This window comes from Podarcis muralis, chromosome 5 (genome assembly GCF_964188315.1).
Source record: "Podarcis muralis chromosome 5, rPodMur119.hap1.1, whole genome shotgun sequence".
NCBI classification, from domain to species: Eukaryota; Metazoa; Chordata; class Lepidosauria; order Squamata; family Lacertidae; genus Podarcis; species Podarcis muralis.
This window is the reverse complement of record NC_135659.1, coordinates 82,620,465-82,635,214: the sequence shown is the minus strand read 5'-3', so window position 1 is coordinate 82,635,214 and position 14,750 is coordinate 82,620,465. Positions and strand designations below refer to the sequence as shown.

Genomic DNA, 14,750 nt, shown 5'->3' with positions numbered 1-14,750 from the left:
TTGAGTGGTTGAATTGGATCACATGGAGTCATTCTTATGAACTTTGCTTTTTATTTTGCACTTAGAAGTGTTACCTATAAGGAAGTTTCCTGCTGTCAGATGTGAGCAAGATCCAAATAGTCCCATGTGCAAAGTGAAAACACATGCTGATTCCCATCCCCATGCCCAGTTTCAACCCCCTCCCACCCAGAAGCGTCTCCTAATATTCTGTAGCGGTTCTCAGGGAGCATAGAAGCTGCCTTAGTATACTGAGTAAGGCTATTGGTCCATCTAGCTCAGCACTGCTCACACTGACTGGCAACAGTTTTCCAGGATTTTGGACAGGGTTTCCCCATATACCTATTTGGAGATGCTGGGAATTGAAGCTGTGGCCTCTTGCATTCAAAACAGATGTTCTACCACTGAACTATGACCACTGTCAGAGGGGCGCAAGAGGTCAGCAAGGAAAGACCCCCGTACACAAAAAGAAGCCATGTAGTTCTCTAGATTTCACCCTCTGGGATTAGTACAGACCCAGTACAATTTACCAACTTACATTCCCAGCATATCTCAGTGACATCTACGCTGGCTTGGTCATGTTGACAGAATGGAAGATGGCAGGATCCCCAAGGACGTGCTCTACAGGGAGCTGTCTTCAGGCACCAGGCCCACCGGCAGGCCAACTCCGTACAGTGGTACCTCTGGATGCGAACGGGATCCGTTCCAGAGCTCTGTTCGGATCCTGAAGCGAATGCAACCCATGTCAGTGCGTCTGTGCGGGTCGCAATTCGCTACTTCCGCGCATTATGTGCATGCGCGAGCGGCAAAACCCGGAAGTAACGCATTCCGTTACTTCTGGGTCGCCGTGGAACACAACTCAAAAATGCTCAACCTGAAGCTACTTCAACCCGAGGTATGACTGTATTACAAATGTTTCCTCCAACCTATTGGATTATTCCCATGATGGGTAAACCCAAATTTATAGGGGGAAAGCATGGAGGCTGATGTTGTTTGAAAGTAATATCATGTGGACTATGCAAATGCATAAATGGTAGTGAAACAGCTGCAAACACATGGTCAGCTCCAGTGTGGACAAACACTGCCTCCCCCACAATATAGCCATCATGACTACTAGTAACAATTGATAGCCTTGTCCTCCATGAATTTGTTTAACCCCCTTTTAAAGTTGCCCAGGTTGGCGGTCATCCCTACCAGGACATCTTGTGGCAGTGAATTCCATAGTCTAACTATGCATGGAGGTCTTCTGCTTCTAACACGTGCTTCCTAGTCACCAATTCTTTGCCCTGTGGGAAAAGCTGATGATGCATGGGTTAGTCATAGTTTATGACATTAAGGAGATGCAGAACGATAGGTTGAAGTGATTATTATTATTGCTAATGTGACTGTTACCACAGCGTTAATTTTTTTCAGCCGCTACCAGTGCACCTCACAGATATCCCCTGAGTTATGACAGGAAAAGCAAAAGAGTTTACTTCTTTTTCTCCAAAACCTCACTTGTGTGCCCCAGGTAAAAGCTCTGGAAGGGCTGGCAAATCCCCCAGCGCTTTTGAAACAACACTCAGGTCACCAGTTTCTCTCTGGTTTGCGAGAAGCTACGCGTTTTGGCCAAACCGCCCGAAAGCAGGGGTGGTTGGGTGGGGGAAGGTTTTGGACATTTGGTTTCATCAGAAGTTATGGAGCCAGATGAGGTCACCGCAAAGAGGTCACAGAGGATATGACACAGGAGTGGGATTTGGAGAGAAAAGAGGGGGATGGACGTGGGAACAAGGAGCCATTGTAACAAGACCTTCCAAGTGCAGGCCATAATCAGCTGTGAAAACTGGCAACCGTTCTCTCTGGTGGCCTGCAGACAATGCCGAGTTTCACATGTTCTTAACGTGGGCCTCAGTAAACAGAACGGCAAAAGAGCCGGCAAAGGAGAGTGCGATTAGACGTCTGAGGTCCAGGCAGGTCCCGTCTGCCGGGATCAGGCTGTCTGCCTCCTGGCGCAGGCCTGTATTAACTGATAGCAGGAAACAGGGGTTAAGGGAATGGAGGGGATTCGGGAAAGGGAGACGGCTGTCCTACCAGACTTGGTGGTGCAAATCCATTTTGTCTGATTATATAGTGGTATATCTGTGAAGCTACACAGATAATTGGAGTTTTGAGGTATTGGGACGGGGGAAGGACAGCACTCGTTTGTCACCTCTTGGTTGTGAGGGATATAGAGAGCCCCTCAGGGCTGGCCCTAAACATTTTCCTGCCTGAGGCAAAGGGCAAGATGGCGCCTCTTCTCACTGCATATACAGAAACCAAGACCGTCCCTGTTATTAGGAAGAGTGAGGCAGCCACCTCAGGCAGCTAGTTTAGAGTGTCATGAAGAGGCTGGCAACCATCACTTATTTAGTTTATCACAGTGGTTTTACTCCCAAAGAAGCAGGGGAAAGCCTGATGGTATGCATACCCTTCAATATGTCCTGGCCAAAAACCAGGACGCCCTCCCCTCCCAGACGAGACACATGACTTGTGTGAGATCATGGTGGGGTGGAATTATGGAATTATGGTACTCTCACATGAAAAAATGGGATGTCCCAGTTCTCCAAGGGCAGTTGAGGCATATGGGAATGTTCAACTTCAAGTACCAAAGTTACCTGATTGGCTTTGGGTGCTGTGTGCTTTGCTTTTGTGTGTGTATATGTGTGTGTGTTTGTGGGAGGGTGCAATTTGCTGTTCCACCACAGGCAGCAGAATGTTTTGGGTCAGCCCTGGGCAGAAGCTGGTTGGACTGGCAGTTGAATCTCAGTTCACAATGGTGACAGGGCAACCCACCTGAGGGGAGCAGGCTCCTTTAGGGGACATGGAGCAGGTTCTGTGGTATACACAGCTCTATCCTCAGACACCTTGTGGCTGGTCCCCAGCCCACAGTACCTGCTGTCTGAGACGGCCGCCTCACTCTGCCTAATGATAGAGCCGGCCCTATCATTCCTTGCATGTCTGCTGCAGAGCAATCTCTTGTTTGTTTGTTTGTTTGCTTGTGTATGTGTGTGCGCACGCGCTTGATTTTAAGGAAACTTATAAGTGGTTTACAAAAATATAAAATATTTTAATAATAAATAAATATTTTAATATTAAATAATTAAAATAAAACATTAACATTCTCAATAAAAACAGTTAAATCAGTGTTGAAAAACATTCAAAAGTGCTGGTGAACAGCACTACACCCCTGCGAGGCAGTTGCCTCAGGCGGCAAATCCGGCCTCCCCACAAGCACCTCCTCTGTGCCCACCTGCCACTGCACCTGCCTCCGCCATGCCTGGCTGCCGCCACCGGCTCCTCTTCAGGCTCCTTTTACTACTATGCCACTTTCAGCGTTGAGGAAGAGGAGAAGGAGAAGGGCATTTTCTGTTTTGCCTGAAGCGATAAAATGCCTGGAGCCAGCCCTCATAAGAACTGTAGCTTTAAAAACCAGCACGTGTAAATCAGGAGCGCTTCCACTGAGGCCCCTCTCCTCACAAGCAATCCTCCACTCACCAAATGAAAACAGAACTTTTACTTCAGGGCCTCAGATTTATCCCCGAATGCATTGCCAGCTTCCCTGCCCTCCACCCGCCACTAATTGTCCCCAATGCTGGTCTGTCATTTCCCTCTTCCCTCCCAGCTTTCACCCACCAATTAAAGATCAAACACATTTCAGATTTCTATTGATTTTTTTTAAAAAACAACAACCCATAACAGTATTAAAAATGAATAGCGTAAGCTTGAAGACTCCAGGATACCAATTCCCAAAAGCCAAATTAAAATTTTAAGCAGATTGTCTCCAGATAGTCAGCTGTGCTGACAAAGCATTCTGTTTTGCACTTGCAAGAACAAAGTGGGGAGATGATCACAATTCTTATGCTATACATTGTGTTATATATGGAAAAGATAACTGTGGAAAGTGTATGATTCTGGGTTTTTTCCTAAAGTGCATGCAAAACGTTTATCGCAGACAATTTCTTACTTACCAGGAGCAAACAGAAATCCTAACCAATAGAAGAAACCCAGAGTACAATTTGGGAAGATGTTCTCCTACGCAATTAGAGGATGGGTGGTCATCTATCAAGGATGCTGTTGTTTCAAGACTCTTCCTTTGAGAGCCGGCTTGGCCTAGATGACCTCCAGCCCTAAAATTCAATGCTCCTATGAAACTCCATTGAAAGGAACAGAACCTACTCAAAAGCACTTACGTGCTGTTACACAGTTCTCATTTACATCCATGAAACTTGCACAGCAGAACTTCTCAGGAGATTGTGTCTCCAGTGCTAAAAGGATGGTGGGTCTATTTTCTTGTTTGGCCAGCTGGTTTCTTGGCCTGTAGGTTATAGGAATTACTAGAGCTCTGCATGTGAGTTGGCTCCAAATGAAAATTTGCTGGAAAAGTGACCAGCCTCCGTATTTTTCCACGACACACACACACACACCTGAACATTGGTTTATAGAATCTGAATTGTATTTCACTTACTGCTATCTTTTAGCTGTTTGGTACCGCATCATGTGGTATGTTTGACACATAATTATAACTTTTGATTTTCCTTTTTGTACAATGCATATCCGAACTGTTAAAAGAACAAACCTTATATATTATCTTTACAGTGGTACCTCGGGTTACATACGCTTCAGGTTACATACGCTTCAGGTTACAGACTCCGCTAACCCAGAAATAGTACCTCGGGTTAAGAACTTTGCTTCAGGATGAGAACAGAAATTGTGCAGTGGCAGCGGGAGGCCCCATTAGCTAAAGTGGTGCTTCAGGTTAAGAACAGTTTCAGGTTAAGAACGGACCTCCGGAATGAATTAAGTTCTTAACCTGAGGTACCACTGTACTGTGGGGTCCTGCCCTTCTGAAGAGAAATGCTTCTGAATACCAGTTGATGGAAACTGCAGGGCAGGGCCAGTGTTCTTGTGCCCGCCTCCTGCTTTGTGGGCTTCCTAATCAGCATCTAGTTGGCCACCGTGAGTGCTGGATGAGTCACTGGACTGATCCAGCTGGCTCTTCTGCTCTTCCTCTTGGTTTAAAAACATAATAGTCCTGCTGGGTCAGATCAAAGATCCATCTAATGTCTAGCATGCTGTCCTCACAGTGGCCAACGTGATGGTGAAGGCCAGAAGAAGACATGAGGATAACAAGACTTTTCCTGTCATGATCTCCAGCAACTGGCATTCAAAAGTACTGAATACTGTAGCCATAGATATCTGTCTTTTCATTTACCATCCTCTTTTAAAGTCTTCCAGGTTGACAGCCATCACAACAATTAAGTATTTGCAATACCAGCAGCTTATGACTCAGAATAAGGACCAGTCAACAACAACAACAACAAAATCCAGAATTTTCACAGAATCATAGAACTGTAGAGTTGGAAAGGACCCCGAGGTTCATTGGACCGACCCCTGCAATGTAGGAATTACAGCTATAGCATCCATGACAGATGCCCCTCTAACCTCCTTTTAGGAACCTCCAATGAGTCTGAAGACTCCAAAGGAAACCCGTACTCCACATTTAGAGGGAATTACGCTGCAGATACTCTTAGAGAGCCAGTGTGGTGTAGTGGTTAAGAGCAATAGACTCGTAATCTGGGGAACCGGGTTCGCGTCTCCGCTCCTCCACATGCAGCTGCTGGGTGACCTTGGGCTAGTCACACTTCTCTGAAGTCTCTCAGCCCCACTTACCTCACAGAGTGTTTGTTGTGGGGGAGGAAGGGAAAGGAGAATGTTAGCCGCTTTGAGGCTCCTTCGGGTAGTGATAAAGCGGGGTATCAAATCCAAACTCTTAGAACCAACTGAGCCTCACTGCAGCCCCATCATTTCACCTGCTCTTCCCTCTTCTGTGCCTCCCCGTCCCAGGACCTCTGAAGCAAAATCGGCTCACAATTTCATCCACTTCCCTTGACCTTTGCAAGGCCTTCTTCGTATTTCAGCATCTCAATGTGAAGGCAGAGCAAAGGGGAAGTCGGCCCTTACAGCTTTAACAGCCGAAAGCAGCGGTTTTGGGAGATGTGGCAGGGAAAGAGGAGGGCGGGGGGAGCCAGAACTGAACTGCCTGCATTTGATACTTTTACCTTCTGTTTGTCTGCCAGTCTCCGCTCTCTTAGAGCCCTTTCCCTTTCATCCTCGCTGCCTTCTGCTCTGCCTCAATACTCCCCCCCCCTTCTTGCCTCATCTTCCTTGCCACATCCCCATCTTGCTTATCCCTCCCCCCCCTTTCCTCCTCCTCCTCCTCCTCCCTTCGGCTCACTCCTTGCTTTGTTGTGGAATTCCTTGCCTGCCTGGTCGGTGGCACACAGCAGCGCTCAGGACAGAGAAGCATGCCAAATGCTGGGGGGGCTGCAGACTTTCTGTCTGCAAGGGGACTTCCTGTCCCTACTTGGGACTTACTTCAAGAAATCCAAGGCAGCGCTGTTTCCCCTCCTCCTGCCTCCTTTGCTGACAGAGCTGCCGCTGCCGCTGCCTGGAGCCCTAATATGCTGAGCGCATAGAGGGATGTAAATCCCAGAGCTAGTTTAGTGGGGAAGACTGAAGAGAGAGGGAAAACAAAAAAAGGAGGGATTGGTATTTTGGGAGGAGTCAAGGAGAGGGTGGCGCTGTGGGTTAAACCACGATCCCTAGGGCTTGCCGATCAGAAGGCCGGCAGTTTGAATCCCCGCCACAGGATGAGCTCCCGTTGCTCGGTCCCTGCTCCTGCCAACCTAGCAGTTCTAAAGTACGTCAAAGTGCAAGTAGATAAATAGGTACCGCTCTGGCAGGAAGATAAACGGTGTTTCCGTGCGCTGCTCTGGTTCGCCAGAAAGCGGCTTAGTCATACTGGCCACATGACCTGGTAGCTCCCTTGGCCAGTAAAGCGAGATGAGCACTGTAACCCCAGAGTTGTCCACAACTGGACCTAATGGTCAGGGGTCCCTTTACCTTTACCTTTACAGAGGTACCTCGGGTTACATACGCTTCAGGTTACAGACTCCGTTAACCCAGAAATATTGCTTCAGGTTAAGAACTTTGCTTCAGGATGAGAACAGAAATTGTGCTCCGGCGGCGCAGCAGCAGCAGCAGGAGGCACCATTAGCTAAAGTGGTTGCTTCAGGTTAAGAACAGTTTCAGGCTAAGAACGGCCCCCCGGAACGAATTAAGTACTTAACCCGAGGTACCACTGTACAAGTGTTGACAGGAGGTCTAGTTGCACAGGGTCCTTTTTATTATTTGGGGCCAGGGTTGCAAGGATGGAAGTGGGAGCAGGCAGTATACAGGCATTATGAATATGTTTGCCCCACAGAGAGGAGATATGTGCTTGTGGTCCGCATACATATATCCTTCTAGGGTGGCTATGCTGGGGCAGTCCTTTGCAGAGGGGAGTCTTCTATTCAAAAGACCCTTTTGACGTTGACAGGTTTTGTTGTTGCTTAATTTTGTATACTGCCCTGTAACCGCAGGTCTCAGGGTGGTTATGACATAAATAAAATCACAATATCAAAACACAAAATACATAATAGAAACAAAAACAACCCAGGTCAGCAGGCTGAGCCACAGGCACACAGGTAACCTAGTCACAGTCTTCCCCACTATGTTGAGTTGGGGTGTATTTCTATTTAACTTCCATTATTTCTATACCTTTGCATTTATGCATATAAATTAGAATGTGTAAATGCTGTGCAAATCTGTATCCTGCTTTGTCCTCTTTTCTGGGGGATGTGTTTCCTCTTTGGTGGCAAATAATGAGGGCAGCCACTATCTCCTCCTTTGAATCATGAACTGTTGGCTAAAAATGGGTAACATTTCCTGATAATGCACTTCAATGCAAAAATGATCCTTCTGCACTGCATTGCTTTGAATGGGGTGCACATCCAGATTATTATTAAAAGGTGTGCATTAAAAGCCTTTCTATGCAGAAAAAATATGCATTGTGCAATAAGATAAAATAATTTATTTATTTTTAAATAGCAATCCCAATGCAAAAATGCATCACAGCTGAACGACAACAGCAAAGCTATGTACACATTACCAACTTAAAACGCAGCAAGGTTGTTTCCCCCATCTAAATTTGGATTGAAGCTGTTTTGGGGGAAGCACATCAGAATGCAGCATTTCATAGGAAATGATAAGACAGATACAAGATGGAAATGGATTGTGTCCACTGTCATGCATCCCAAAGCAGTGGTGGGCACAGCCTAATACAAAAGCATCTTCATTGATATTCTGTTGGGACAAATCATGCAAAAACTGTGTGATTCTAGTGGGATTGGAGCAACATGTCATATGCTATAAAGAAAAGGCAAAGTCCAGAAAGGCATAAAGACCACTTGCACAAGTGATATCTTTTGCATTTTCTGCATTAGTAATGGAACACCTACATTTGCTAGAAGTTGATTTAAAATGGATCGCCTTCTAACCCCTGTTATTGGCATTCCCTCTTGTTATGCATTCAGAATGGCTGCAGTTCTCACTCTGGGACACCAGTATGCAAATGAAGGATGGAGAGTTGCTTTCACCAATTGGGTAGTTAGTTGGAATTTGTTACTGTTACAAGTTATTGAGCATTATATAAGGCAGCCAGCTTCACTGTTGTTCAGAGAGGCTTAGAGCAGTGCTAACTGCTGTAATAAAGAGCTGTGTCTGTCACCCATCTTCCCCACTATACAACACCTCTCTCCCTGCAAAAGGAGGGGTGCATCAAATTAACTTTGGTGACTAAGTGGTATATTAAAAAAACAAATGAACTAACGACCGAATGAATGAATAAATGAATATTTGGCTCTCCATGCATATCTAACCTCTAGGTTAGATTATTGCAATGCGTTATACGTAGGGCTCTTCCTGAAGACAGTTTGGAAACTTCAGCTGGTACAGAATTCAGTGGCTAGGTTGCTTACCAGGCATATAACACCAATCCTGGTCCAACTGCCCTGGCTGCCAATTAACGTAGTTTCCGAGCCCAATTCAAAGTGCTGTATTTGACCTATAAAGCCTTAAACTGCATCACATACAGTCTCGGCAATTCACTCATAAATAATTTTTACATGGTTTTCATTGGTTCATTTGACTATGTCTGTTTTCCTCTGTATGGAACACCTGTATCATAAGTTGTATTATGAGCATGAGAAATGGAATATTCCCACCTGCTTCTCCACCGCAGGGAAAATTAACCCAGGTAAGCATTTGAACTGCATCAGTCAAAAACCTATGCAGAGGCCAAGAGAGAGAGAGAGAGAGAGAGAGAGAGAGAGAGGAAAATAGGAGCATTGGCTCCCTACCACCTCCCAAATGAAAGCAGTGATTCATAAACGTTTCAGTATAGAAGCAAGTCAAATATGTCAAAAGCGCGCACACACATTCAGAGTGAAATATTTCTTGAGTTCAGTCAAGGAATTCAAAATTCTGAAAATCGCGTTTTCTGAAAATATTCTGGTCAACATTTGAACAACAACAACAACAACTTCTTTACCCCCCAATTATTTACCCCCCCCCAAAAAAATAAAAATAAGTTCAAACTTGAACTTGACAGTTTTTTATACTGAATTTTATAATTCAGATTTACTTGACTCTATCTGCATTTAACTCTGAAATACACACTGCAATAAAACCCAAAGTGAATTAAAGTATGTTCCTTTGTCCTGACACAGACAGACCCTCCATCTGTCCCTATGTTCCAGGGACGTCGCTGTTTTAGAGAAGCCATCCCAGTTTCTGATTTGATCCTGGAATGTCCCACTTTCCCTTTAGAAGTCCCTATTTTCATTGCAGAAATGTTGGAGGGTATGGTAGGATGTCCCTATTTTCATTGGAGGGTATGGAGTTATCCGACCCCTGAGCTGTCTGAAGGCAATCCTTTATAGGGAAGTTGTTTAATGTTTAATGTTTTATTATGTCTTTATATATGTTGGAAGCTGCCCAGTGAGGCTGGGGCAACCCAGTAAGATGTGTGGGGTATAAATAGTAAAATAATCATTATGGAATGGGATCTTTCTATTTTCATCGGAGAAATGTTGAAGGGAATGCACAAAGAGGTGCTGAATTTCAGAAGCAGACATTATTGCCACAATACCTGACTTCTCTGGACAGCTAAAAAGGTGTGCAGATGATATTGCATTAGCAGTTTATTGGCAAGGCGCATGGGATGTTGTTGTTCCCTGTAAGGTGGCCGCCCCATTTATGACTTCTCAGCACAATGCATTGATTCAGGAACTTCACCAAAGAGGCATGAGTCATGCTGTAAGTTTCCCACCCAGTCCGGAGAAGAAGTCAGAGCCATAAAATATGCACTTGCGTGTGCCAATCCACTTGCAAAATTGTGCCTTGTATGCCGGGGATAAATCCTCACCCTTTCTGCTCTCATTCCTGAGGTAAAGTCTGGTGGCCACAAGATAAGTAGGATCGCTGGTCCAAAGTCTGCCCACAAAGATGTCCATCCAGTGCATTGTGCATTGTGAATGTAACTGTGTTTGTTCAGTGACCAGTAAGCGGAGCTTTCTAAGCTAGATTTGAAGGCAGCTCGCAGCTCACATGTTATCCAAAACAGGACTGCTACGTAGGGCAAGAATTCGGATGGCTGTAATGCTGTTTGTGAAAGCGCTTTGGAAAAACAGTATTGTGCAACCAGCTGCTTTATTCCAAGCTAGACCATAGGTTTGTCTATCTAGTTATATATAAGTGCTACAAAATGTTGATCATTATAATGATGGACCAGTAAGGGAAAATGCTCATAAACAACACACATATACAAAAACATGCATGCACATGCAAAAATCCTCTCTTCTCCTTCCCATTCGCTCCAGCATCCAGAAATCTCTCGGAAGTCTGCAAACAGGACATGAGTGCATTGCTTCCGTTTGCTTTGCTCTTTTTAACCCTCTCATCCCCAAAGGGGATGCGGGTGGCGCAGTGGTCTAAACCACTGAGACTTGGGCTTGCTGATCAAAAGGTTGGTGGTTCGAATCCCCGTGACGGAGCGAGCTCCCGTTGCTCGGTCCCTGCTCCTGCCAACCTAGCAGTTCAAAAGCACATCAAAGTGCAAGTAGATAAATAGGTACCACTCCAGTGGGAAGGTAAAAGGCATTTCCGTGCGCTGCTCTGGTTCTCCAGAAGCTGCTTAGTCATGCTGGCTACATGACCTGGAAGCTGTACGCCGGCTCCCTCAGCCAATAAAGCGAGATGAGCACCGCAACCCCAGAGTCGGCCATGACTAGACCTAATGGTCAGGGGTCCCTTTACCCCAAAGGCTCAGGGGCAAGCCTCATCCAATTCACCCTGCAAGTGATTGAAATAAATGAATAAAATAAGAAAAACTTTGATCTCTTTAGCAGTGACTTGCCTTACCAGCAACAGGTATCTTCCTTCAGATGATAGCTGTAATGAATGCTTACGTGGGAACAGAAGGAGCTGGCTAATTTGTTTGCAGTGTGTTTTCTTAACCTGAGTATATGTCATGCATTTAAAGCACCTAATTCCCCACCCCCGAAAAAAAGAATCATGGGAAATGTAGTTTGTTAAAGGTGCTGAGAGTTGTAGCTCTGTGAAGGGTAAACGGCAACTCTCAAGGATTATTGGGGGGATGTTGTGTGCTTGACGTTTATTCTTTATGTATTACATTTAAATGTCACCCTTTTCTTCCAAGGAATTCAAGGTGGTGTACCCGGTTCTCCTCCCCATTTCATCCTCACAACAACTATGTGAGGTAGGTCACCTTAAGAGATTGTGACTTGTCCAAAGTCACCCAGTGAGCTTCATGGCTGAGTGGGGATTCGAACTCTGGTCTCCCAGTTCCTAGTCCAATGCTCTAACCCCTATGCCACACTGGTTCTCATGAGGCCCTTATTTGTGTGCCCCCTCCACGAAAGGTCCAGAAGTTGGCAACATGAGAACAGGCTTTTTCTGCAGTGGCTCCCCATTTGTGCAATGCTCTCCCCAGGAAGGCTCGCCTGGTACCATCATTACATATCTTTAGGTGCCAGGCAAAAACTTTCTTCTATCACCAGGCCTTTTGCCTTTAACTATGTATGGTCTTTTAGAAGTAGTTGGGGTGTTTTTAATCTATTTCTCTTTCCTCTTGGATTTCATGTCTCTATGTTGGGTTTAATGTATGTTTCGTTGGTTGATTGTAAGTTGCTTTGGGTCGCCCTGGGCAAGTGAAAGTGACATTATTATTATTATTATTATTATTATTATTATTATTATTATTATTAATCCAGGAATAATAAAATTAGTTGGCTCTGACGGTCAGTGGCTCTGCATTTACCTACTTCAGTCGTACCTCAGAAGTCGAAAGGAATCTGTCCGTTCGACTTCCAAAACGTTCGGAAACCAAGGTGTGGCTTCTGATTGGCTGCAGGAAGCACCTGCAGCCAATCGGAAGCTGCGGAAGACATTCAGGTTCCAAAGAATGTTCACAAACCGGAACACTCAGATCCGGGTTTGCGGTATTCAGGAGCCAAAATGTTTGACTCACAAGGTCTTCGGGATCCAAGATATGACTGTATTGGTCTCACTGCCTTCCACTCTAGCCAATCTAGGCTGCTTGGCAGGTGACTCGCCCACAGCTTGTAAGGTTCAAGGCAGGGCTTGAATAAAGTTTGTCCGGATCCAAGTCTACCAGTTCCCAATCCATTATTACTGACTTGCTACTCCTGACCTCCCTTCTACTGATCTTGAGGTTCTTTGATGCGATAAGCCTTGTGGGCAGCTGCTTATGTGGGCTTACCCAAAAGCCTGTCCTGGGAAGGATTCATTCCTGGAAGAAAGAGCTGCGAGAAATCCGTAGTGCAAAAAGGGCTTTCTGTCTCTGCCGTATCCTGCTGAGTAACCCTGGCTTCACATCCATACATGGGGAAGAAGGGGATGAGAGACTGCTTCCCTCTCTGTCATGCCTCTTCCTCACTTTGTAAATAACATTCTAGCTAATGCTGGTATGTAGGAAAATCTCTCAGCTGATTAATGCCTTGCTCACTCTTCTGTCAGCACATCCTGCAAACAGAGGCGCAGTTCAGAGGTCTAAAGTCTACTACACAAGCTGCATTGCAAGTTGCCATTTTGAGGCAAAAATGGTCAAAAGATCCTTGGGGCATCTTAAAGACCAACCAAAGCTATTATGGCACCAGCTTTTGCAGACTCAGGCCTTCTTCGGATTCATGACGTGAAATCTTATCAGGCAGGTTTACTTTATTCATTCCATTCCATTTATGACTTGCTTCCTACAAACATCTCAGAGCGAGGTTTTGATAAAAAGATCAATAAAATAAAGACACAATTAAAACAGTTGCATTTATAAAAACAATTTTGAATCCAATATCAATACTGACCAGGCTAAAAAAACCCTCCACTCTGATTAGACAATGGAGAAAATAGGAGGTGGGAGTTGAATGGCAATGAGATGCAAAAATTACAGTCCGTAATTATTAAAGCTTTAAATAGATGTTAGATGGACACATCTTTTGCAGTTACAAATTGGTTAAAGGTCTGCCTATTTAATATCTATTTAAGCTAATTATCACTGACAGTAATTTTTGCATCTCATTGCCGCTCAACTCCCACCTTACAATTTTCTGCTTCATACGCCTGCCAAAGATGGGTGCTTCCAGATTGTGACTTGATATTGTGACTGCACAATATTGATACGCCGCCAAACAGGTGACACACAGTGCCAGCACCATTGCTGATTTATATAGATATAGGTGCACATTTAGTAATAGTTACTATAACTGAAATAGAAATGCAATCCCTCTTATCATAGTGGAAGCAGACCCTGACTAGATGACCTTGTGCCTCTGCTCACTCTACTTAGGCTGCTGAGCAAGGCACCAACTCCCTCTTCTTATGATTCTTTAGCCTTGAATGAGACTTCAACTGGACAGTCCTTCAAACAGAGGACTCCAGGGAGCAGGGAGAGTACTCTGCACCACCCTCGCGATAGCAGAACGCATGCTTTCCATGTGGAAGGTCCCATGTTCAAGCGTGGGCATGTCCCACAAAAGGGCTTTGTGTTAGCATGCTGGGGAAATACCTCTGACAACCCGAGACCTTCTAGAGCCAGTGGCAGCCAAAATAGGGAGCATTGTCACAAGTGAGTCAGTGGCCTGACTCAAAAGGCAACTTCAAGTACTCATTGTTGAGAAGATAAAAATGGGAGGGCCTCTTTTGAGGAGGGTTGGCTACAAATGCTCAGAACAGCCTTTGGTTATTGGACTGTAACTCCCAGAAACCCAAGCCAGCCCCTTCCAGATGTTTTGGACCATAACCACCATGGCTGGTGGAATTCGTGGTCTGAAACATCTGGTGGGCACCAGGTTGGCAAGGAATGTTATGAGAAAACTGACAGAACGTAGGAATGGGAAATTCCTCTCCAGCAACTCTCCAGAGTCTTTCCCCATCACCTGTTATCTATTTTAGCTAGAGATGCCAGAAATTGAAACTGTGGCCTTTTGCGCATAGAGCACATGCTCTACCACTGAGCTATGGCCACTTCCCCAAATCCTGTCCATGGCTAGTTTAAGCCTCAAGTATTCCTTCTTCCTCCCAGGTGCCTCTCTGGCAAGGAACAAAGAAACAACAGCAGCAAAAATATTTCAGTGGAATCCCCAGAGCAGAGCAGTGGAACCCCATAACACCTCCCAGAACAGAACGGTGTAAAAGTCTGGCCTGAAGGCTGCCTTTACTCACTGTTACTCACTTCCTGAATGACTCACTCATGAAAATGACTCTTTTCCTTTTTCTGCCAAGTCCTGAGTTCAGACTCATTCACAAATCCATCTTCCCCC

The 14,750-nt window shown here is 45.2% G+C and overlaps 1 long non-coding RNA gene across 1 annotated transcript in view; it reads right to left on the bottom strand.

The window, feature by feature from the left end:
- The window catches only part of LOC114599629 (uncharacterized), a 29,228-nt gene extending 23,072 nt beyond the window's left edge, over positions 1-6,156 (bottom strand). The window contains exon 1 of the long non-coding RNA XR_003707343.2: positions 6,075-6,156. This is a non-coding gene — a long non-coding RNA (uncharacterized LOC114599629). The remainder of the gene's footprint in view (positions 1-6,074) is intronic.
- Positions 6,157-14,750: the final 8,594 nt, after the last annotated feature.